The sequence below is a fragment of the Hetaerina americana genome, unplaced genomic scaffold (genome assembly GCF_022747635.1).
Source record: "Hetaerina americana unplaced genomic scaffold, ioHetAmer1.1.p SCAF_11, whole genome shotgun sequence".
NCBI classification, from domain to species: Eukaryota; Metazoa; Arthropoda; class Insecta; order Odonata; family Calopterygidae; genus Hetaerina; species Hetaerina americana.
Genome location: NW_027286181.1, coordinates 35551316 through 35574603, shown reverse-complemented (window position 1 = coordinate 35574603; position 23288 = coordinate 35551316). Strand labels below are relative to the sequence as shown.

The 23288-nt window shown below is 39.8% G+C and overlaps 1 protein-coding gene across 1 annotated transcript in view; it reads right to left on the bottom strand.

The window, feature by feature from the left end:
* LOC139701021 (uncharacterized) overlaps positions 1–23087 on the bottom strand; it is a 65580-nt gene extending 42493 nt beyond the window's left edge. Inside the window, exon 1 of the mRNA XM_071599582.1 lies at positions 22903–23087. The gene's annotated coding sequence lies outside the window, so the exon portion shown is untranslated. The remainder of the gene's footprint in view (positions 1–22902) is intronic.
* Positions 23088–23288: the final 201 nt, after the last annotated feature.

The following is a 23288-nucleotide window of genomic DNA, read 5'->3' as shown; positions in this document are numbered from 1 at the left end:
ACCTCCGGCTGGCGCGTCGGCGGTATCCCCCTCACTCCTTCCTCGGCATCTCCCCCGCCCCGCAGAGGGTCTCCTCTCGTTTGTGTGCTCGTATACATATACATGCGTTCCGAGATTTGTGTATGTTGTGTGCGAGCCCAAGGCTCCTCTCCCTGTCCTCCTTTATGGGTGGGAGGGAGCGAGAAAGTGACTGACGTGCTCATATGTAACTCATCTCGACAGCCGAGCGGACGGGAGTAGAGGGCCGCGCGAGCGACAGCAGTCAACGCCCCAGCGGCAATCATGCAGTCCGTCGTTTTGGTTTGGGGAGGGGACGAGAAACAGGCGGGAAAAGGGGGAGCGAAGCCGCTGCTTTCCCGCCCAATGCGGCTCATTTTTAAAACGCCAAAGGGGAAGGGGAATCGGAGGGGGGGGGAGAAGAGGAGGGAATAGTGAAATAGGGGGTCGCCCAAAATGCTCCTTTCCGCAAGGTCGCCAATGTGAACAAATCGAGAGTTCCACGGCATGGGGCGCCCCCGTTCGCTGGCGCAATGCTGCGATGGTGCGATATTCATTTTCCAATGTCGACCTTCGTTATATTATTATCATTACCAGGAGTCTGACATTGCTAGGAACAATTCGAAAAATTCGGGTAATGTTGGTTGGGGGAAATATAGAAAGGTAATTTGATGGCTGGGACAGAAAGGGGAATAATATCAAACGGGCTAGTGGAATGATGGGAACAATAGCCTCGTGAGACAGCATTGAGGCGGGGTCTACGAAGAAATGAAGAAGAGAATAATATAGGACAAACAAATGAAAATCTTCGTGATACCCAGAAGATAATCGTCCTCAGAGATTGTCCAAACTCCACCTTTAATTGCTAGAATACCTTAATTGAAAACAGTAGTCTGTTGGCGAAGGGGCGTGGTACTCCCGTGGATATAGCGTTTGATCACTGACCGGAAGACAGGGGTTCAATTCCAGCTTAAGTTTCAACCAGGCTGTATGTATTTCTATTTCTCTACCTTCCCCTAGCTATTTTGCGCAGCATATCCTCTTCTATCACCGTCTTCAGCCTTCAGACTTGTCCTGCCTTCTTCGATTTTCTCCCAAAAACCTCTTTCACCCGATCCTGCCGAGAACTTCTTTTGTACATTTAATTTTTAGTATTTTACTACCATTTTTTTAACATTATTTTTTCATTTCATTAGTTTTCCATCATATTTGAGATGGCTATCGAGTTGGTGCCTAAGATGTTCGATACATTTTGAAATCAGTGAAAAGTGTCAACAATGCCGTTCAAATCGACCGTATTGTCAATCGGCGTCATGTTTTAATACCACAGGTATATATGTAATCATCATCCAGAATTTTTTCGTATCTCGTATTTTGTATGTTTGTTCATTCAGAATTTAACTGATATAATCAGCATCGTACATACAGGACTGTATCGTATATACTGCATTTTAAGTCGCCTTTATTGTCCATGATGTTAAAATCAATAATGGTCCATTTCAGAAATCTGGAAATTTCGACGATAATTATAAGTACATGAATTACATCCTGAAGTACATCGTATACGCAACATTATTCAAATCAACCTACGATGTGAAAAATATCGATACGTGTCGATATAGCGTCATATCACATGGGCCCTTTGCAACGCTGCTTCCTCTTCGTATTCGGCATTGTCTCACGGCGGAGTGGCGAAGAACAATGCGAGTGCTCGTGCTTCGGACGATTGAATAGCGGAAACGGCAGGACGTTTGAATAAACGCGGGTCAACAGTTGGTCGTAGGGAGCCTATGCTATATGCAGTCACTGAAGGCGAGCATGTGATGGGATGCGTGCCAGGATGACTTGAGGATCGGGGAATCAGTCGGTCTAAAATTAGCGCGCACGGAATTGCCTTTAAGATGACTTGGATTAAACGTTAACCTCGTATTATGTAGATTAAAGGAACCGGCGAAACAAAATTGATTTAGGGACATCGTTTCCAAGTAACTATTTAAATAATTTCATGGATATTATGCTGTTGAAGATAGGCTGTGTACGGAAATTATTGGGAAAGTAGTAATTCTTCGCACAAATTACGACTTTACTCAGTTCGAAAAAAACGATCGATTTCGTTTTAATATTTTTTTCATACCACTCAGGTTAAAATCCAGAGTAAATAAGTTATTACTTGATACATGATATAATAATTTTAAACTGAAGGAGTTATCGGTTTTTTATTCCTTACGATTTTGGCTTAAAGTTGTTTTTAACTATTTTCGTCCAATATTTCATGCTTGCTATTTCTGATTCCTCTACAGTTTCATTACGATAGTATTTTAGTTGAAAAAATTGTTTCATAAGAATAATCAATTTCTAGCATTTGACTTTAAGACGGTAAAATAAGAATATTACCTCTGATCTCGAAATTCTCCTACATCAGTGCTCCACACTGCTGTGGGAGAATTTCGCTTTCGCAGTGCTGCACTGATGCATCCATGTTAAAAGACTGAAATACACACCGTAATTTTTAAATTGTAGTCTAAATGAGTTCTATTGCAAAACAAATAGAAATCATCAAGAGCTTATTTAGATGTAGACGAAGAGCGGCGGTACGGCTTTCGAGATCAATCTGTAAAATATTGTGAAAAGTACAGTGCATTGCATTCATTTCATAAAGTTTAGTTTGAAGCAATGGAATTCACGAAACAATTTAATTTTAATCATCACGGATTCCTGGATTGTTATCATGGTCATGTCGAATGGAGGAGAAAGTCTTTGTAAAGGTGATTTCTGCTCATCTATATGCGACATATATTACTCGTCCATTAGACGAAGCTCTAAATGCGAATCCAAAAGCTCCTTTAGTTTTTATATTCATTTCTCCATCTGCAACCCGTCTCCGCCCAAAAAAAAACAAAAGCGAAACGTCGACTGAAAGAGCGATGACTTCGGAATTCACAGGCTACCCCCGTTGGCGAAGGCGAAGATCGAGGACCACCCGAGTGACCAGTTCCAATGACATGGAAGCTTTCGAAAGCCAGCTCTTCGACGCAGACGTCCTTTTTCTGTTATACCCTCCAGCTTCTCCTCGCCGTCGTAAAAGAAAATGTAGGAAAACATCCCGCTGACGGAAGTGCATTTGCCGCTGTTGCTTCGAGGGAGGCCCCTTCGCGGGACGTCGACCATCTCTCACCTACCCTCCCCTGCCCTTCTCGCAGCGCGGCAGTGCGAGCAGTTTCGGCGTAGGAACTCTCTTGCGAAAGGTCAGGAACGAAACGCACCCCGAAGACTTCGGCGCCTCCCGCTTGCGACATCAGAAGGTAGTAACCCGCAGATCACATCGCGGGAGATTCGAGGCTGGGCGAACAGGGAAAGACGGCCATGCCCCTCGCTCGGTGCAGAGTACGCCCTAATGGAATCGTTTCGAGGTAGGGGTTTGAGGGAAAAATAAGGGGGTACAGGGTATCGCGAATCGCGTCGAACGGTTCTTTGGCGATAAAAGGACTGAATTAAATTTCTTTTAGAACGTTGGTACCGTGTAAATTTACATCAAGAAATTGTCAACTGATTTTCAGCGGCTCTGTTAATGATCATGTTAAGAAATCTGAAGTCTGAAGTGACACTTTGAGGTGTCACTATTTTGCTTTAATGCCATTTAATTGTCGTGCAGAACGGCTTGTCGGTCTATGTTCCTGTTTCTAAGTTACACAGTTAAGTCCGAGATGTTCAAGCCCTTGGGCAGCGTCCATTAAAAGAGTCACTCGGGTAGAATTAATTTTTGGGATTCGTAATTTGTTTTGCAGGCGAAAGAAACAAGTTATGATTTTAATGGACTCCTAAAAGATGTTCTTCCCTCATTTATACCAATGGTCGTAATAGAGGAATTTACACAAATTAAGGGGTAAAATCAGTAGAAGTAATTGAGGGTATAATATTCTCCGGATACTCCATTCGAAGGGCACTTTAGGCCCCCGGGGTGAGAAGAACGAGATCTTGACAACCCTCATTGCTTCAGGTTTCCATGCAAAATACTTTCAATAAGCGTCCGATGTCGATCCCTAAACTTCGTAATCGATCGTTGTTTGCATATTGTTGTTGCTGGAGCCGGTTGATTGTGGTCTAGCTGAAATCCAATACTTTGTTCTGATGTCACTTTTGTCACAAAAGTGTCATCTTCCGATGGAATAAAGGAAGTCAGGAAGTGTATGGAGTTAAAAAAATGGTTCTTTATATTGCAGGTTATAGAGTATTCAAATGGTTTCGTGATTGGTTGGGCTTAGAATCATAGCAGTGATTTATTGTGTCGTTAACTTATCAGTATTAGTAAAGAATGAATAAATCGTCTAAAAAGTCCGTATGCCGGCAGAATCGGTAAAAAGTTAGAAATTATTAACTTTCAAAAAATTCAGGCAAAAAAAATCGGATTTTTTTGAAAAAAAACGAAAATTCGTTGTGTAAAGCGGGAATATGATATGTTAATTGGGAATCTCAATTAAAAAGATGATACTTTTAGTCATGAGATAAGGCCATTTGCCGCAGACCATTATGAGTGCAGGAACTGGAAAAACGCCCCAAACGAAACTTTCGCACTGCCTTCAGAGACACCAGTGGCTCTCGAAGCGATGGAATTCACGGAAAATAATAGCTAATGAAATTCTGCAGATTCGGGAGAAATGCTCACGGGATAGTTCGGGAAAAAAATTGGGAATAGGAATCCACAAACTGAGAGGTATAATAGATGGGCTGACGACGATCCTGCTCCCCCCATCCAAACCCCCTTCAAAGTGCACGCTCCGTTTCCAAGGGCAACGATGAGTGCTGAGCATCCGGACAGGCAGTCGGATCGGGAGATGACCGCCGCTGATTGGATCGCTCCAGTTGACGTGAAGCTACGGTTCGGCTTCAAAATTCGCCAAAACAAAGGGTATTGACATTCGCGGGTCGTGAGTCCTTTGGGTGAAACCGTTGCCCCCACCGATGCATCAGCAGTCGTCGAACTGTACCTGCTGTCACAGTGGCCCAGTTTGGAGGTGATGCGTTCATCTATATCTACGCGATAACCCACGGAATACGCTGCAAGAGCGTGCTGCAGGGGGTGTAAGGATGCCGGCAATGAAAATGTGGTAGATGAGGAAGACTTTAAAGGGAGGAATGATTAATTTACATGTATCTCTGTGGTGATTGAGATGGTGCGGGGGCTAACGTACTGGCTTCCCACACTGAGGGCGCGGGTTCAAATCCCGGCGGTGTTGAATATTTTTCAGAGGTATCTCGTTCCCTACTTGAGGTGCTTTGTGGAGGGCACTTTGAATGAGTACACCGTCCGTCGGATGGGACATTAAGCTTCGGACCCCTTGGCGCCTTTCGTAAAGAGTAGGCTAATGCCGACGCCGGGTTTCTCTCCACCCTTTATCCTTTACTGTCCATCCCCTATGGCAAAAATGGCCTCAGCTGTCTGTCGCCTCCCCCAAATACTACTACTACGCATCTCTGCTTTATGGCCTAAATTTATGCGAAAGATAATAGAGTGTTTTTATTGCAAAAGTCATTATTATATTTCTTCGGAAAAAATTCAAGAATCATATTTTGAGAGATGGTTGAGGCCGATACTTTGTGGAAATCTATTCGCAAAGTAGGAAGAAAGTCAAAGACATTGCGTATCCACTGTAAATAATTTATTGTACTCGACTAGTTACGCTACACTGTAGCATCTAGTCACTGCAGCGAAACTAGTCGACAGCAATAAATTATTTCCTGTGGAAACACAAAGTCTTTCATTCTTTCTTCGTGCTTTAATAATCATATGCTTCTACAGGTTGATAAATACTTGGGTTTTAATTAAATGATCGCCAAAGATCTTTGGACGGATTCTTTTCCTATATCCTTATCGAAAGGTGTTCCACGATTTCTAATTTCTATCCATCTGCTCATTTATGAGCTTAGTATGTGTGATTTATTATATGTTTGGATAATAGGGCGTACACTCCATGCACATTGATACCATTAATCGATTGACCTTAGTGAAGATATTGCTGGAAACTTAATGGCACTTATGTAGAGACTTGTGGCACTTAGGTAGACCTATGCAATCAAATTTTCATTGCGGGTTTTCGTTACCCATTACTATTTTCGGAGAAATCATAAAGAAATGGAGTATGGGGAAAATAAGCACCCGCTGTGGGATAAATTATTGGGTACTAAGTATTTTGTCGATAATCTGCATTACTGCATTCCTCAAAATATAGTATTTCTGCTATTAAATCAATGATTATATTCACAATTGCTCGTCCATTATTGGTACATTAGTACTCGGAGAATATCAAAAATTCATCTTGTAGGTCAAAATATTTCACTGACGTGTACTTCATGATATTATCAGCTTTCATTTGTAAATGTCTAGTTCTCAAAATGCATGCTATGTTTGATTTCAATTTTTTATTTATTTTAATTTCATTTTTCTTTACAATTTCGATATAATGGTGAAATTTTATTACGGTAATCCGATAAAATCTAAACCCTTAGGGCTCCCAAATGTTTATCTTTAATTTAATTAATATATTACTGTTGTTCTTTGAACACATTTCTTCTTCTCTTCTTTCTGCTCACAAGGAAATTAGAGGTTCCACGAATATTTGAGCACAATATATTGAGGGTGTAATTAATCCTTCACCAATCATCAATAAAATATATCCAAAGTTAACACCCCAAAAATACTACCTCCAAGTGCGTAACGCTCTTCGGTAAAGTTTTCGCCAGGCGGAAAATAAGCACATTCGTCACCTTTGGATTCGCAAATTAGACGCGAAAAGTAGCGATAAACAAGAAAATACGACGGTCAGAATTCGATCGTGTTCTTCATGCTTGCTAGCGATTTTCCTCGGCAACCTGTCAGTCGTTTCTTTCGTTGAGTTCAGAGGTGCTCTTTCTCTCGCCAGCACCTCGCCCAGGAGATTAAAATGGGCGCGCACCCTTTTATCTGAAGCCCCCCACGGATACTGAGAACCCTTGACGACAACGTAGACCTCTTTTGTGGCTCCACCGCCTGGGTACCCGGGATCTTACGTGATGAAACGCGAAAGGAACAGATTATCCATTTTGGTATTTCATTCGCAAATGGAACTGGGAGTCTTCTTAGAATAACATCTTGGCCTTACAAACGAGCGAGTAGTGAGGGCGGTGAGTCAGACACTTGAAGCGAGAATTACGGTGAATCCACGACAGCGCACTTGAGAGACGAAGATCTACTGTTGATATATCTTAATGAGTTCACTACCAAGAACACAAGGAAACAATTATTTAGTCGAAGATAAGGATTTAAACTTATGACATGGAAGAGGAGTGGGAACTTGAAATTTGACAGATTTCCATCACATTTTAAAATAATACTAAATTATGTGGTGCATTTTGATTTGTTGAGGAAACAAATCGAACTATCGTTAACCACTGCCCTTATACTATTATAATTTACTTCACGTTACTGTTGAAACGAATTTATTGATTTCAATAGAAAATATTTATTTAAAAGTATTCGTTAGAGTTAATAATTATATGCTATATTATAGCAGTATTCCCAGGTTTTTCAATAGATTCATTACGATAGGCTTAGTTTTCTAATGGTACTAATCAATCTCCTATATTTTTTAAGCCCAACATCTAAGGTTATATATCCCGAGAATCAATTTAAAATTGTTTTAAAATTTGAGCTAGCTGTAAAATTTCGAATAATGACGTTTAATTTTTGAGCTCCTAATTTGATCAGACATCAGAAGGAAATCGATTCTCCTGGAAAAAAAAGAATGAAGGTTATATTTGTAAAATAGAGAAAAATGTTCAAATTGATAACTTATCCGGCAACTTTCATGCACAAAGATAAAAGAAACCATCTGTTGAAACCATGGTCGGTGTCCAAGACATCATGGCGTTGGAAATTACTAAGTTTCAGTGCATTTCATTGTGAAAAGTTTCCGCGAATCAAATTCTGAAATAATATTTATCATATGAAAGAAAACAATTGGAAAGAAGACAGTAGATTAGGGCCATATTATTGAAGCTGCAAATCCATTTGCAGGCCCTCTAAAATTCAAACGCAAGCGTAATTGTAAATCTTATATATATCATCGTGTGATACATTTAGACCAGTGATAATTTTTGAAAACAGAGTTTGAGGTATTTAAAAGGCGTTGCTGAAGCTGACTACCAGAACTTTTAACATACATTGTAGTTAAGAGTAACAAATCGAACGCTCTGAAATGACGGTGATGACCAAGGTCATTTTTATACTTGATCACTCCAACCCAAGGGAGGCTATTTCAAGCTGCCAACCGAAAACACGACACACATGTTTTTTGTACACGATTTGAGCTTATCATCTTAAAGTGGCACACAAGGATTGCACTTCTTATTCCTTATGCCCTGCCAAAGCGCCGACTCGAATTACGTCTGTCAGTTCCCTCTCGGCCATCATTAACTTTCCTTAAAGATTTCCCTTCTGTCCGTTTGCACCGGGTATCGCCGCAGACAAATGGAGACCGGGGATTGAAAAAATAAAATTCAAGGGTCATTTCCAAAAGATAGCTTTTTGAAGACGGAAAAAAAACATGTCCAAAGGCCCCTTCTTGAGAGGTCGTTTTGGCAAAGGTTTTCAAGGGCACGCAGCAGGAAGACGCTCCGGTCGAGATCAAAAATGACGAGTTAAGAAAAAAACCCAGCCATTAAAAAACTCTTCTTCTCACTTCTACCCCCCCCCCCCTCCCCCACCTCTCTCTCTATCTCTCCTTCTCCCTCTCACTGTCAATGCTTGAGCGTCTGGATGGGTACTAGTCGGAGTGTTTCATTCCCTCTCATAAGTTTTCTCCAGCGCCTGTCAAGAGCCATCCGCCAATGCGATCCAGGAAGGCACACTCTTGATGCATGCTCTGCTCTCTGTCACGACCGACGGGCACAGAATCAGCCCAAAACACGTGGAAAGGGCTCAGTTCAACGTGTTCGCGTGCCTTGGTTCAATGATCTCTTCCGTCATTTTCCCGGGCGTACGATATGTTTCCCTTTGCATACAAAAACCGCGTAGCTTAGTCGATCGCTAAGCCACCGTCTGGAAGCGTTCGGAATTTGTTGATACGCCCAAACACTACATATCGATAATGTACTGCGGAGCGCTATCTGAGAATTAAAGCGTCTTTTCAGTTAAAACATCTGGGCCCGCTTTGATTACCTAAATCTGTATACTTTCTACATTTTGGGTGTTTTGAAATGAAAATCATAATTAAATAGTTTTGGTAGATTGTAGTTTGAGAAAATGAAACGTTTTGAAAAATAAAACTTTTAATTTTTCTCAGCAATGCATTATTACAGTGTGTTTTGGTGTCATTATATTATCAGCCGATGAATAGTGATTGTTTTCTTATAAACTTTTCGAGGTGTGGGCAGTAAATTTCTGGGAAAAAACGCAAATTTGTAATGATTCCATAAAGCACATCATGGAAGAAGAGATTGCACAGCAAGAGACTGCTTACCAATAGAATTAATTTTCAGGTTTTAAACTTACTGAACCATTGATAGAATTTACCTAATTTCACATTGACAGAATTTTTTTCATTTAATTTGCATGCATTAGTTAGGTCGGTCACGCAATTGACTTGGCAACCCCTAGACCTCAGGTTTGAATCCCGGCGTGAAAGTCACAAGTGTTGTTCTATGATTAGTCGCTGTAGGCAGGATGGAGTGATAAAAACGCAGCCATTGGGTCAACTAAATTCGAAAAATTTTACTCAAAGAAAGGGATACAGGAAAGGCAACTTCCAAAATTTCGACCGAGCACGATCAGCCCCGAGAGAATGGGGAGAAAAAAAGAATTTTCGTCAAACATAAATTTCACGCACGGTAGGACCGCAAGTGAACCGTATAAGGGGAGCAAAGCTGGTCTGGAATAGATCCGTATTTATCTTTCTCGAAAAAAAAAACACCGTCCACCCTTTCTCCCCTCCTGCTTCCCCATCGGCGGTATTTCTTTCATTTTGAAAAGAAAATGGCCCGCCATGGTCCGACTTAGTACGTGGGTGTGTGCGTGTGCGTGCGTGCGTGCCCGCGCGTGCGTGTGTGAGTAGACAGACACAAATAATTCTTCGGATTTGACAGGAGGCGCAAGCATCAATCCGGCAACACCCATCAGTCGGGACCGAAAAGGAAGGAAGGGAGGGAGAGAGAGAGACACTTCACTTATTTTCTTTTCTCGTTCTCTCGACTGTCGTTAAGGGAGCGGGGTGAGTCGGGAAATATGGTCTTGGAGGAGGGGGATTAGTCTTGCGAGGGTTGCGGCGTGGGGTTTAAGAAACTCGTCTAGGGACGCCAAAGACCCTCTACCCTCTCCCCTTCGAGAAAACTCCTCCTTCTTACCGCTCTCTCTTCCTCCCAGCTCCTGGGCAATCGTTATGCGCTCACCCTTCTCTCTCTATCTCCTCTTCCAGAGTCCACGATTCCAGGAACCGAACCGAACACATGTCTTCGGGGAAGGGGGGGTAAAAAGAAAAATAGAACAAAAGTGACGCATATCTGAAACGCTCTCCTTCTCCCCGCTTGAGGAACCTTCCCTCTCTTAAACTTGACGAAGCGCCCTTCCCATCCATCCCTTTTCCGTCCCTCCGAAACGCTGGCCTCTTTATTCATACCTCCAACTCCTCTTCCCTCGCTTCCTCTGGCTTCTTCAAATCTCTCTCCTTCGGTCCTCCCGTCTCCTTGAAAAGTGATCATGACAACACGAAATAATAATTTTTAAGTTTATTAGAGTTATTCATGTTTCTTCAAATATTATTACTCACTTCCCTCCGCCGGAGGGGAATAGTGAGTGTCATCTTTCTGTTATTTGTTCGAATGACATGTGATGATAGGCAATTTAATAAACTGCACGACGTATAGATTGCAATTGATTTTCTGAACTGGAAAAATTACATGACACTGCTTCTTCAAGCGACACCTTAAGCTCATGGCATTGCATAGGTGAAAAACTTGTTATTTTATTACTGTTCCAGGTTAAATTAGCTGAGCATAGGACGTTAGTGAAATTCAATAACTTGAAAAAAATGGCGCAAAAAGTGCATCCAATATTAAATCTGAAATCGTGTAAACAGTAAAATTTCGCAATTATTGTTTGCTGGGGGCAATGAACCTTCCGGTAATGCCTTCGCACATACATTCTTACTGGAACCTTTCACTAGAGTGCGCAGTACGAATCTGAGGTTACCCAAGGCATCTTCTATTTTTCCTTTATCGTTTCTCAATTCCATCGCGCAGCCCCCTCTTATATGCCTTCCTGCCGTCGACTCGGGAGGAGAGGAAGTCCCTTGAAACGCCCACGGAGCCATGTGGCGGTTGAGGGGAGACTCACCAAAAGCGGGATAGGGCTAAAAGTTGCAGGCAATGTCTGAGAAATAATATTTTGCATAATGGAACACGAGAATTTTTACGAGTGGAACAAATATGCAATAGTGTATACATGCCAACTTATATTTTTTCGATAGGTTCAGGATCTGTAGAAATTGAATTATTACCCACCGTGGTCAAGGCCGTAGAGCTGGATAGTTGTATTTACACGATAGATTGATTTATTATGGCGATTATTTCCCAATTAATTTAATTTTTCTCTTGAGAGACTACATTAGGATGTGCTACCTTTTAGGGCAAAGCGATCGGCTACCGAGCAGGAAGTCCCGGGGCCTTCAAATCTTGGTCAATCGGCCACGGATTAAATTATCCAAATGGTGTATTTTTTGTCACTAGGAACTCATGGGAAAATTAATTATGACCTAGGAAGAGGACCCATACCCTGGATTTTACATGACTAAAGGCTTAGTTCTCTCCTCCAAAATCAATCTACAGGTTGATTACTGCCCATGGATGGAGACATTAGATTTACTAACTTTGGCTGCGCTGGCTCATATTCTTGCGTGGATGAAACGTAAAATACATGATACTATTTTCTTGGATTATTTAATCAAGGTTAGATGTATTGAATTTTAGATATTACTCGTGTTTTGGGTGCATAATTATACTAGAATTATTCATTTATTTCGTGTCTCAGGAATGATATAAGGAAAAATAATGATTTAAGTGGAATGCAGAGCACATAATCGATCAAGATACCTCTAAGAAATACTAGACCAACGTTTTAAATGGAATGGATAAGAGAATCGCGAGGACAATTTTCTTACATTTTCGTTCGAATTCTTAAATTTTCGTTACAATTCCATAATTATATCAGGGTATTATTAAGGCTTGACTGTTGTCAGTTAATCAATGTTTTCTTCAGAAAACATCTTTAAGATGAACTTTAAAATTTAATTCTGGCTAGTTGGATGGCAAAGCCTGAGGAAAGCTAAATAAGGAATGAAGAGAAGTTATCGGAGAGATAAAGAGAGGTTAAGCAAACGTAGCTAGTCTTTCTTTGATCTTTTTTCGCAATGTCTTAATCTTTGGATTCTTAATTGAACTGTGGAGTGATGAACGGAACATGCGTCCCAATAAACACGAGCTTTATTTGTGATGTAACTGCTGACCAGAGCCCCCAGATTTCAAATCGAGTTTATTTCTCTGGACATCCTATGCTTAGCACCAAACTGCGGCCGCCCAGAACTTAAATTTGCAGTTGGCACAGTAGTAATAAACTACTCTCTCACTCCTCAGGGGGAGGGTAGCTTATTATTTTTGGTTAATAGCTTTATCCCTCACCATTCATAATGAGGGCTAAGGTGGCTAAGGTGGTAAGCTATTTCCCTAGCCAAAGGAAACCTTGATTTGAAACAAATTTCCACTCAAATGGAAATATTACCATAAAAGCTTAACGATTCGATAAGGGTAATAATACTTGGTTTTCCGCTGGTAACTCCCGCAAGTATTGGGATAAATGCCGTAAATTTACATATAATAATAATAATTATTCAGTAATCCAGTTATTAGTACCACTAGGCTACTAACCTGAGAGTTCGGGTTCGATTCCCGGACAACCCTCTCCCTTACTCTACCACTCCCCCAGAGATCAAGTTTTGTAACCTCCTTCCGTACCCTTCCATCGCTCTGCACAGAATTTGTGAATTTCACACGTCTCAGAGCTTATCATCAGTTCAGTTTGAACCCTGAGCAGTGATTTACATGAACGTATAAAACACTGTCGTCTACGTCGGCGTGTAAAAAACATGTAAATCCCGTGAAGTTCATGGAAAATATAATGTATGTAGACACTGCATAACGAGTTGTTCTTCGATTGTGTGTGAAAGTTACGTTTGCGCTTATTTATTAATGAAATATTTCGAGATCAGTAATGCAAATATAAGTGATGTTAACTGATGGTTGGAAGAACAAATCTAACAATTGTATCAAATCAGGCAAGATGTTGTGGTAGGTGAACATGACCAATTTGCATCAATTAATAGTGCACTATTCCACTGTTACCAGTATAAATTTTAAGGCAAATAATAATTTACTCTTCCACAGTTAACGGTGAAACAATGCATTATTGTTTACTATGAATCGAACAAATCTAACAACAGGAGGTGTTCAAAGAACTGCGGGAGATGCCGTAAGAGCAATTTTTAAAGGAGTCATCCGCTAATATGCATTCAAATGCAAAACGCTCACTGTGTAAAAATCCCTCTCATGGTCAGGTTTCGAATCCTGGTCAAGGCGAATGATTTTTACATTTTGAAATTTCTGCAATACGATACGTATTAAAAAAGTAACGGATTTTTTTTAAATTTAGCACCCTGAGTTCTTGCCACTAGGTCAAACGACCAATAAAGAGTATTACTTAAAAGCTCAACGCCGTTTGCGTGAAGTAATACGAAAAAAACACCCGTATTTTGGCAAAAAAATTCATGACTTTTCCAACACCACGAGAATGCACTTGCTCATACTTCACCGCTTGTTCGTGAATTTTTGGGCAAAAACAGCACTGTATCAGAACTGTGTGTCTAAGCCTCCATATTCGCCAAATATGGTCCCGTTTGACTTTTTTCTATTCCTAAAAATAAAGACAAGCTCAAAAGGCCGTCGTTCAATAAGCATAGATGAGATTAAAAAACATCGTTGAGAGAGCTAAAAGCTATACCAAAGATCTAGTTCCGGAAGTCTTTCAAGGAGTGGAAAAGCGCTGGCATAAGTGCATAATATCTAATGACTTCGAAGGGAATCACATTGATATATCCGAATAAATGACGTTTCCCAAATAACTCAAATTCCGGTTATTTTGTGGGCACACCTCGTAAAGTAACAGCCATGCCTAGGGAGAAAATACTTGAGGAAGTCAGGAGCTTGTGTTAATGCTTGGGATTCAAGTGGGTATTTAAAAATAGGTGATAAGCTATGCTACCTTTTAAGTGAATCATCTGCTAAGACAAAATGTACGACACCATTTCGGCATTTAGGTATTTTGGTTGCTAACAAAATGACGAAAAGGGTTTTATTTTAAAATACACCTTTTTTCGTGAAAAATGGATATTTATGTAAATTAAGTGTAAATCTAAGTAATGAATGCGGCAACAGGGAAACATGATAGAAATACAAGAGCCGCATACAACAAATTCGGGTTCCCCTATTAGTATATTTTTAAAACTCGAAACAATGGACTTGACGTGTCAGCTATTTTTCATTCCGGTCTCGCCAAGTCAATCCGCGTATAAGGCGAGGTTTATTATTATGAGTCGTTTTCGAGGGAACTCGATACCGTATAATGTTTTTTTGGAGGATGATGAATCCATTAAAGATTTTATATTTATCTGATCGGAAAAATTGGGAGTCGCCATGCATCCGAAACTTCCTTATACGGACCGGTACGCCATGTCCCTGCGAGACTTTATAAAGGCCAAGATCGTCTGGTTTTAAGGGTCTCAAAGGACAGTCCTGAATATTTTTTTACCAAAGTACACGCCGGAAAATGGATTCGAAACCGCGACTTGGTGGAACCTGACAGATGAATGACAGTCGTTCTCATTCGGGCTTCGTCAGCACAATAGCCCCCTTCGTGGACTATTAATGGAATACAAATAAAAATAATTATTACGTATATGGCCAAAAACCATTTTGAGTACTTGCTGTTCCTCTTGCATAAAATTATTCTCTTCAGGATGGGTGGCGGTCTCTTGATTAGTGCGATAATATTCAAATTTAATATGACTTTCAACTTTCTTCAAGGAAAAAAAAGTAAAATATTTTTATTCAGATATGAATTACCCCCTCCCAACCCAAGAAGTTTTCTAGATCCACTAATGCATCAACGACGACATAAGAGTTTCGTTTGCTCTCAACGTTAATCAGATATGTGTATGCGAATGATCACAAATGTGAAGTGCAAAGAGGCCTTAATATTAGCTCATCAGGCCATCAGGGTAAAACGGCCGCTTGCACACCCCAGTTCAATCGTGTTTTCTCAAACATTCGTCGGTCATAAATCGTTTCGAGAAGCACAGAAGGCTGAATGAACAACCACTAGACATAAGTTTGGTAGTTTGGATTCTATTGGCAACGTCCCAATATTTCGGTCTAGATGCGCCTTATGGAGATCCACTGAATATCGACGAACTGCTAGGTCACTGTCGCCTCCGGCCGTTTCTTGACCATCATAACGGCAGGAAAATTGGTCGTATTGCCATTTAAAGCAAATCTGGGTTAAGCAATCATGCCTTTGCCTCGACAGAATCAGTAACTGAGGCACCGTAATTGGGATACCGCATTCAAAAACGGCCCAGTCTGTACGTATGTACGTGTTTTTGCGTGTGAAAGGGACAGTATGCATGGTAAATATACAGTCAGATGTATATGTATTTTTCATTTTTACTGCTTAATCTCATGTTGACAATGCCTTGTTTTAAGTAATTTGGTAATAAACTCGACACCAAAGAATACACGTAATGCGATTACATTTCGCATCTCTGTAGAAAATTACAATTTTATTATTTCACAAAAGGAAGCTTTATTGGCTTACGCACCTTTCTTATATATATATATATATATATATATATATATATATATATATATATATATATATATATATATATGTGTGTGTGTGTGTGTGTGTGTGTACATATGTAAGTTGTAGAGTAGGATGCTGGATTTTGTGTTTTGTTAGGAGTCACAAATATTTATTTAGTAGCTGTGTCCATCCAAAAACCTGCCTTAACCGGTAGATTACCTACATACCTAATAGAAATATATATATATATATATATATATATATATATATATATATATATATATATGTATACATATATATCTACTTAATCAGGCTGGAAACAGTTAAATTCACACATTAAATAAAAACATGTGCGTTAGTGGCTTTTACCACACACATCCGTCCACTATCACTTCACATCCATTTATCTCTATCACGCTAGTAATTTTTTTAAAGGATGTAAGGGCTCACCTAACTTAAACATTTTTCAATTAAGTTTTCGGTATTACACACGCTTTTACGCAATGGATTTACACATTTTCTTCCACCATAAAATTCTTACGTTTTGTGTGTTATTCTGGGGACGAATCTGCTAATGTTTTTGCTGCAGCAGCTCCATATGATTATATTATCAAATATTGTTAGTTAGGTTAAGGAAGTAATAATTAAGACCTTAAATTGCAAAGGAAGTTTACAGATGAGTGTAGGCGTATTTACCAAAAATAAATATCCGTCAGTACGTATTAGAGAAAATAATGGAGACGGGTTGACGATCGACTCTTTGTGGAGGGAAAACATACACTACCTGATTCTAAGTTTAACATAAGGTCACATTAATGAAAGTTAGAGAGAAAAAATATTAAGGATTAGGATTTTCTAAATGGTTCGGAGCATATTCAAAACTAATATTAAACTAATCCATTGGTACATATTGCTTCTCGAGTGAAGTTTTTCATATTTGAGGTTTAAAGGCCAATGATAATCTGCCATTATGTCCGAGATTGTTTATAAGTACTAATAATATAGGTATATCATAAATCTTTGAGTCCAAATTTTTAGCATTGGTGGCAACGATTCCATGTCCTAGAGAGAAAAATTGCTAGATAAATTTTTGTGTTGTTGAGACTCATATACAATAATTAATTTCAAAATAATTTCTTGATTCCGTGGTGCTCATAGCTACTGACTGGAGGCCCTGGGTTCGATTCCAGTGGAGGCCGCTAGGCACCCTCGGCTATCTACATAGTGACTGCCCGCCACCGCTAACGTGTGCGGCAGGAGTATTTACACGCTTGGCATGTGGCAATAAAATTTCACTATTAATCTTTAGTTGATGTATATTTCTACAAAATTTATGTTTCGTTTAGTACGGCTGAGGAAAAAAGCCATTGAAGCAAGATGATAGGCATAGATTGGAGGCTTATGACGTGTGGGTTTGGAAAAGGCTGGACAAAGTGAAGTGGACAGAACGAAAAACAAACGAGGAAGTGCTAGGCGTGATGGGGAAGGAGGGAGGATTGTCTGGAGAAATCAAAAAGAGGTAGTTAAATTGGGTGTAGAGCATTTTGATTGGGAATGGGATGCTCAAGATTGGGATGGGGCGAAAATGTTAGGCAAGCGAGGAAGGGATACGAATGGGATAGGGATGTTGGATAGAATTAAGGGGAGAAGAAAGTGTTCGAAATTTAAGATAGGCTAAATGTAATGTTAGATGTCAAGATATGTTTTGCTAAGAGAAAGACGAGGGAATTGCCACTGTACCATTCGGTAGTTTGTGTCCAACCAAACCCTGGTAGATTACCAATAATAAATTAGAGCATTGGAATACTGACCGGAGGGCCCGGGTTCGATTCCCGGGATAGCCTCTTTGGGGCACCCTCAGCTCCACCCAAGCTTTGTGATTTTTCGGCTATCAGAGCTTGCTCCCGGCACAGGGAATGGAACTGGCCCTCCCACCCTAATGTGTGAATTTCGCACGCCGTCGGGCTTAGTACTGGGTGAACTTTATCATCACCCACCAAACCAACCTTCGGGTTGATTACTGTGTTTATGGTTTATATATATATATATATATATATATATATATATATATATATATATATAATATAAATATAAATATATATATATATATATATATATATATATATATATATATATATATATATATATATATTATTGGTAGATTTGGTTTTTTTACCGCCAAGCGCTTTAAGAAGGAGGATGAATCACGGACATCAGACTGCTCCGTGGGAGCGCCTTGTCGTGGCACATTGTGGGTGTGCATCGTTCGCTGGCACGGCTCGAATGCATGCGTTCCCCGTGGCCCACCGCAGTCCGTTTCCAACCACCGCCGCGCCGGAGGAGACGTGTGCTGGTGGGAATGGTAGGGAAAACAAATTCCCAAGGGAAGACTTAAGAGCGCGGAAATTTAAGAGCAAGCAAAAAGAAAGGAATCGGACACGATGTCATGGATTTTGAAGCGTTGTGATCTCTCTTTGGGTTTTTCGATAATTGTTTATAAAATCCTGTGACTCAAAATCGTTAGTCTACCATATCGCTGTTACATCACTAGGTACAAGGAATTACTAAGATTACGGGAAAGCATGATTCTTTGGTATCTCTAATAGGTTGAGTTTGAATTAAGGAACCCTTATGTTAGTTTACGTCATTTGAAAAATTACCACGCTGGAGGCCCATTTGAGGTTTTTTTTTACTGGAACGAGATCCATCTGGGAAACCACGGGCGGAAAAATGAAAAAATTGATCCCTACACCCTGATGTGTGAATTTCGCGTGCCGTTGGGCCAATTACCAAGTGAAATATACCCTCTTTTATCAAACGAACCTTAGGGTTGATTGATGTGGATCTATATCAGCTGATAAAACCATTTTCAATTGAATGCACAGATGGTATTAAATATAGTGAAATTGAAATGTTAAATAGGAAAATATATATAGTAGGTAAAAAATATACTTATTAAGGTTAAAAGTAATAAAATGAATTCCAACGAAGTATGAATGTATGCGTCATTATTACCACATGTAATTTATGCTAGACCTGATTCGCAATACTATTTTCATTGTTTTGTCTACAAATCCCGTCATTTTGGTAAGCAATCCACTGATGGCCCTTGATTTGGAAATCATTAAAAGGGAGAGACTGACTTAATTAAGGAAATGCCAAGTGCTTGACGGAAGTCAAGGATGAATAAAAGAAATATGAAAACCTTTCAGTCGTTTTATTTCCGAAAGATCATAAAAACCTCTCTCACCTTTTTCGATTTCGTATTTTTTCTGATCCGAAAGCCAAGCAGGCCATCGTGATACAAGATGTGCAGATTCCTGTCGTGTCAATTTGCAGAACGAGTTAATGCTTACTATTTTTTGTGTTTAAATTATTGGGAAAAGGAATTTTTATTCCATTTGCTTTTCCAAAGCTCAAATCGAAAACATCTACGTCACTGTATTTCACACAGAGGAGATACGTACTTTGCGCGCCGATTTTCTATTGGCGAAATGGTAAGATTTTCAAATACTTTCCCACGAGTATATTGCATTTCAAAAACATTTATTCAAAATTTTCTGGTCTATTTTCCATCTTTAGCCTCCAATGATTCCAAGAAATAATTACCACTAGGATGCTTTAAAAGTAATCAATTGGGATCAATAATATTACGGTTTTTGTACTATTCGGTAGGATTTTTGTAAACAAATGACAACGGTTTCAACGTTAATACGTCATAATCAAGGGGACCGAACAATTTAGTAATGACGTGCTAATCTTAAAATCAGTCGCCAATAAAATTCCCGTTGAAAAGTAAAGACGGTTTGAATTTCAATAATATTATACCACTAAATGAGACCGGAAATGAATGATTAAATTATTACAGAGTCTGAGTGACTCCACGTTAGTAGTTCGTCATATTTTTCTGTTATAGTTCTTGGCGGTTAATGACCATTTTATGTATAGATACGGCAATATATGTATCTGCACAGGGCTTGTAAATCTTCATGGTTTGGACTCCGAAAACTCATCTCTCACTTGGGCGAGGGGCAAGCTCGCTTTTGGGTGCGAATTATGGTGCCCTGCTCACGAATAGAGGACCCCGCTTGGGCTCTAAGGGTTTGAGAGAATTGTTGAGTGGGAACTGGGGATTAGAGAGGGGTTTTTATTTTTCTAAAGGGGGAGTCGAGGGGATCAAGTGCCTCGACGGGAAAGGGGCCAATGGGCCCGGACGGATGTGGGCGGGCGAATTGGGGGGGCGGAGAGAATAGGGAGGGAAGGAAGCTCAAAAAACGAGGAACGTTCTATAAAATAATGGGTGAATGGAAACTAATAAACAAACAAAGGTCCAGTGGCAACTGCGTCGTTTCCAACGTGCGGGTGGTAATAATGTTCATTTTCCTTCGCAGCGGAATAAGGCAAATAAGTGGGTTGTTGGAAATACTGAAAGGTGGTGATAGATGGGGGGAGTTGGGTAAGCGGTGTAGAGGATGGAAGAGAATAAGATTTGTAAAACAACATTAAAGCAAGCAGTAGTTATGAAGAAATGAAAAATGATATAATATAGGGTAAAGAGAGAGAATGTTCTCACAATACTTTGAAGTAAATAGTCGCTAGAACCCGTCCAAAATCTACCTTTAAATATGTACTGTACCTTAAATGCAATGAAAGCTGGACCGGATCCCTAGTTTCCATAGTTGTGTACATTGAACACACGTGTCCATTCAAATTCTTTCAGTCCATGCGACTGAAAGAATTTGAAATACTTCGAGTGCTCACAAATTGTCAGCTTATGGAAAAGAAGGATACCCGACTTTCAATAAATGAATACCCTAATTTTCTCAACAAAAAGTCTTCGACGTTTAAATAACATTTTTACCATCCCAACAGTGAAAAAGTTTCCCTTTTCTCATCAAAAAGTTCAATGAATTGTACAGTTTCACACAGCATGGACACCCAACGGTGTGAGATCCGCTCTAAGGATTAACATTGTGTTATAAATACCTACACCATGTATTTCCTGGACTGTGTTTGGTTAACACATAATTATCTTCGATATAATCCACTCTATCCATTTTCTTCCAGGAGATTACATGCGGGATTGCTACTTAAGAACTTTGAGAGGGGTAGTGTGCTTAAAGCCCCTGAATGCATTCAAGGAAATTAGACTCGTGATGGTGTTCAATCGGGGAGAGGATCAATTGAATACATTTACACATATTCAATTCAGACAGCCCCAAATAGGACAATTTGTATGAAAGTGAAGTAAGAATTTAATCGAAATTTAATAATTTATGAAAAAATATCTCAAATCAGGGAAAGGTAACCTAACTTCCCATACTCTGAAGTCAAATAGAAAGAAATTTTCACTTCGCTGGGGTTAGTGCTGGATGAGTCTACCCTCATGTATCTCTGTCTTGCTATCATACCAAACTTAGGGTTGATTACTGTAGCTTTGCTGTTCCACATTGCTGATCGAATTCTCGTACTGTCACCATTGAGGGCTGCCCAAAAATATGAAACATTTATGGAGACATGATCATGAAGTAATGTTAGTGAGGAAATTCGTAGGTGAAAGAAGTGTACAAGGACAGTAATAAATGGGGGAAATTAGTACAGAGAAGTATACTTTTTGAAATGAAATTCTGGGCTCCCATTTTTTCCTGCCCCGAAAGGGGATGGCGTGAAGAGTAAGTATGTGTATATATTTACAACTGTAAGGAGCATTTTATTGCGAGGAATGTCGCCGCTTTCGAACCGGGTCTCCAGGAGACATCTTCAAAATATGCTCTCGGGTCAAACTGGCGCTTCTGTCCGACTTGGGAAAAACTTCCCATTTCTAACCGAACAAATCAATGGAAAAATGTATAATAAAATGCAATTTATGCGCCAGGTCTTGTTCAAAAATGGAGTTAAAATACAACAAAGTGTGACTGCTATAACATATAGACACGTTTCTATTTGTTTGCCTGTAATATATGCTGCATCGACGACAGTGATAAAGAAATTCGAAAGGCGTGTACGAACATACTTTTTTACACCAATATTGACCTTGAAACAGCTTATAGAGCGGTCAATAGTCCCTCACAAAATCGCTCGGGTCATTGAATATAACCAGATAAAAGATCGTAGCACATGAAACTGCTTCAACGATAACAAGCAAATATAGTGTAAGATGATATAAGGAAACATGATGTCAACCAAAATGACAAATATACATTAACTGACGAAATGGAATCATCTCCGTCTAATATGCTACGAAATTATTGCCCGAGGTTTCACATGTAAATAGATTAACTAACTGAATATGACATTATTATGCAAATAATATTTTTTTTCTTTTTTAGACGGTCAAGGACCTTATAGAGGGTCCTCAAGGATTCGACTCATTGTATTTATTCAGTGGAATGATCATGAAAAACTGTAATTTTTCTTAAAATTGTACCACAACGGTTCCCATGAAAATAAAAAAAGGAAACTAGGACAAATAGTAAATAATCCAGTCTTAAAAAGTTTGTAATGTCGTAATGGAGCTAAATTAAAGTTGATTTTTACAAAAAATTAACTTTGTTAAATTGAAATGCTAATTCGAAAATTTTAGAATTGACAGCTGAATCAAAAAATGGTTCACCTAGTTAACTTGAATTATCGTTATATTTCATGCGTTAGAAATATAACAAGAAAGATTGAAAGCTACAAAATAAGTAATTTGATTACTGTTTCCATTATTATACACCTGATCTAAAGATATTGGTTGTGCACTTACACACTTTGGAGAAAGGTTTTTGTCTTTTCTGAACTTTTTATGTAAATTAATACTGATTATTTCTCAACTGAAAATCAACAACTCGTTTCAGTTGAATTTTTCACATGGAAGCGCTTAATGCGTTAAAATTAGGGCTATATTTCGAAAAAGTCGACTTACAAATTAATTCACTTGACCGTAAAAAAGGCTTCGGCCAGAAGCTTGTTGCTGAGGTACGAACCTGTGCACCGGGTTACGCTCTCTAAAAAAAATAAGTCAGCGGCTGTTTCTCGACTCCTCCGCGGCGAAAGCCTTCCTTCGTCTCTTCGGCTGCGAGCACCCTTGTCGACCGCTCCTGACTGACGACCGTCGGCGACTCGCCGGGAGGACACGGAAGACCTTAAACCGGAAGCTTACGGAGACCGCCGCGCCGGGGCGTTGCCGTCGCAGTCCTTCCAACACTCTCCCTGTCCCTCCTTCTCCCCCTTTCCTTCCCCTCACGCCCCCCAAACTCCACACGCCTCCCCCCTTGCCTCACACATTTTTATCTCTATTTGTCTATTTGTTCCTCCATCCCGTGGGATGTTCTTTTTCTTTAAGTGCACACGATGGAGAGGGAAGGACGAG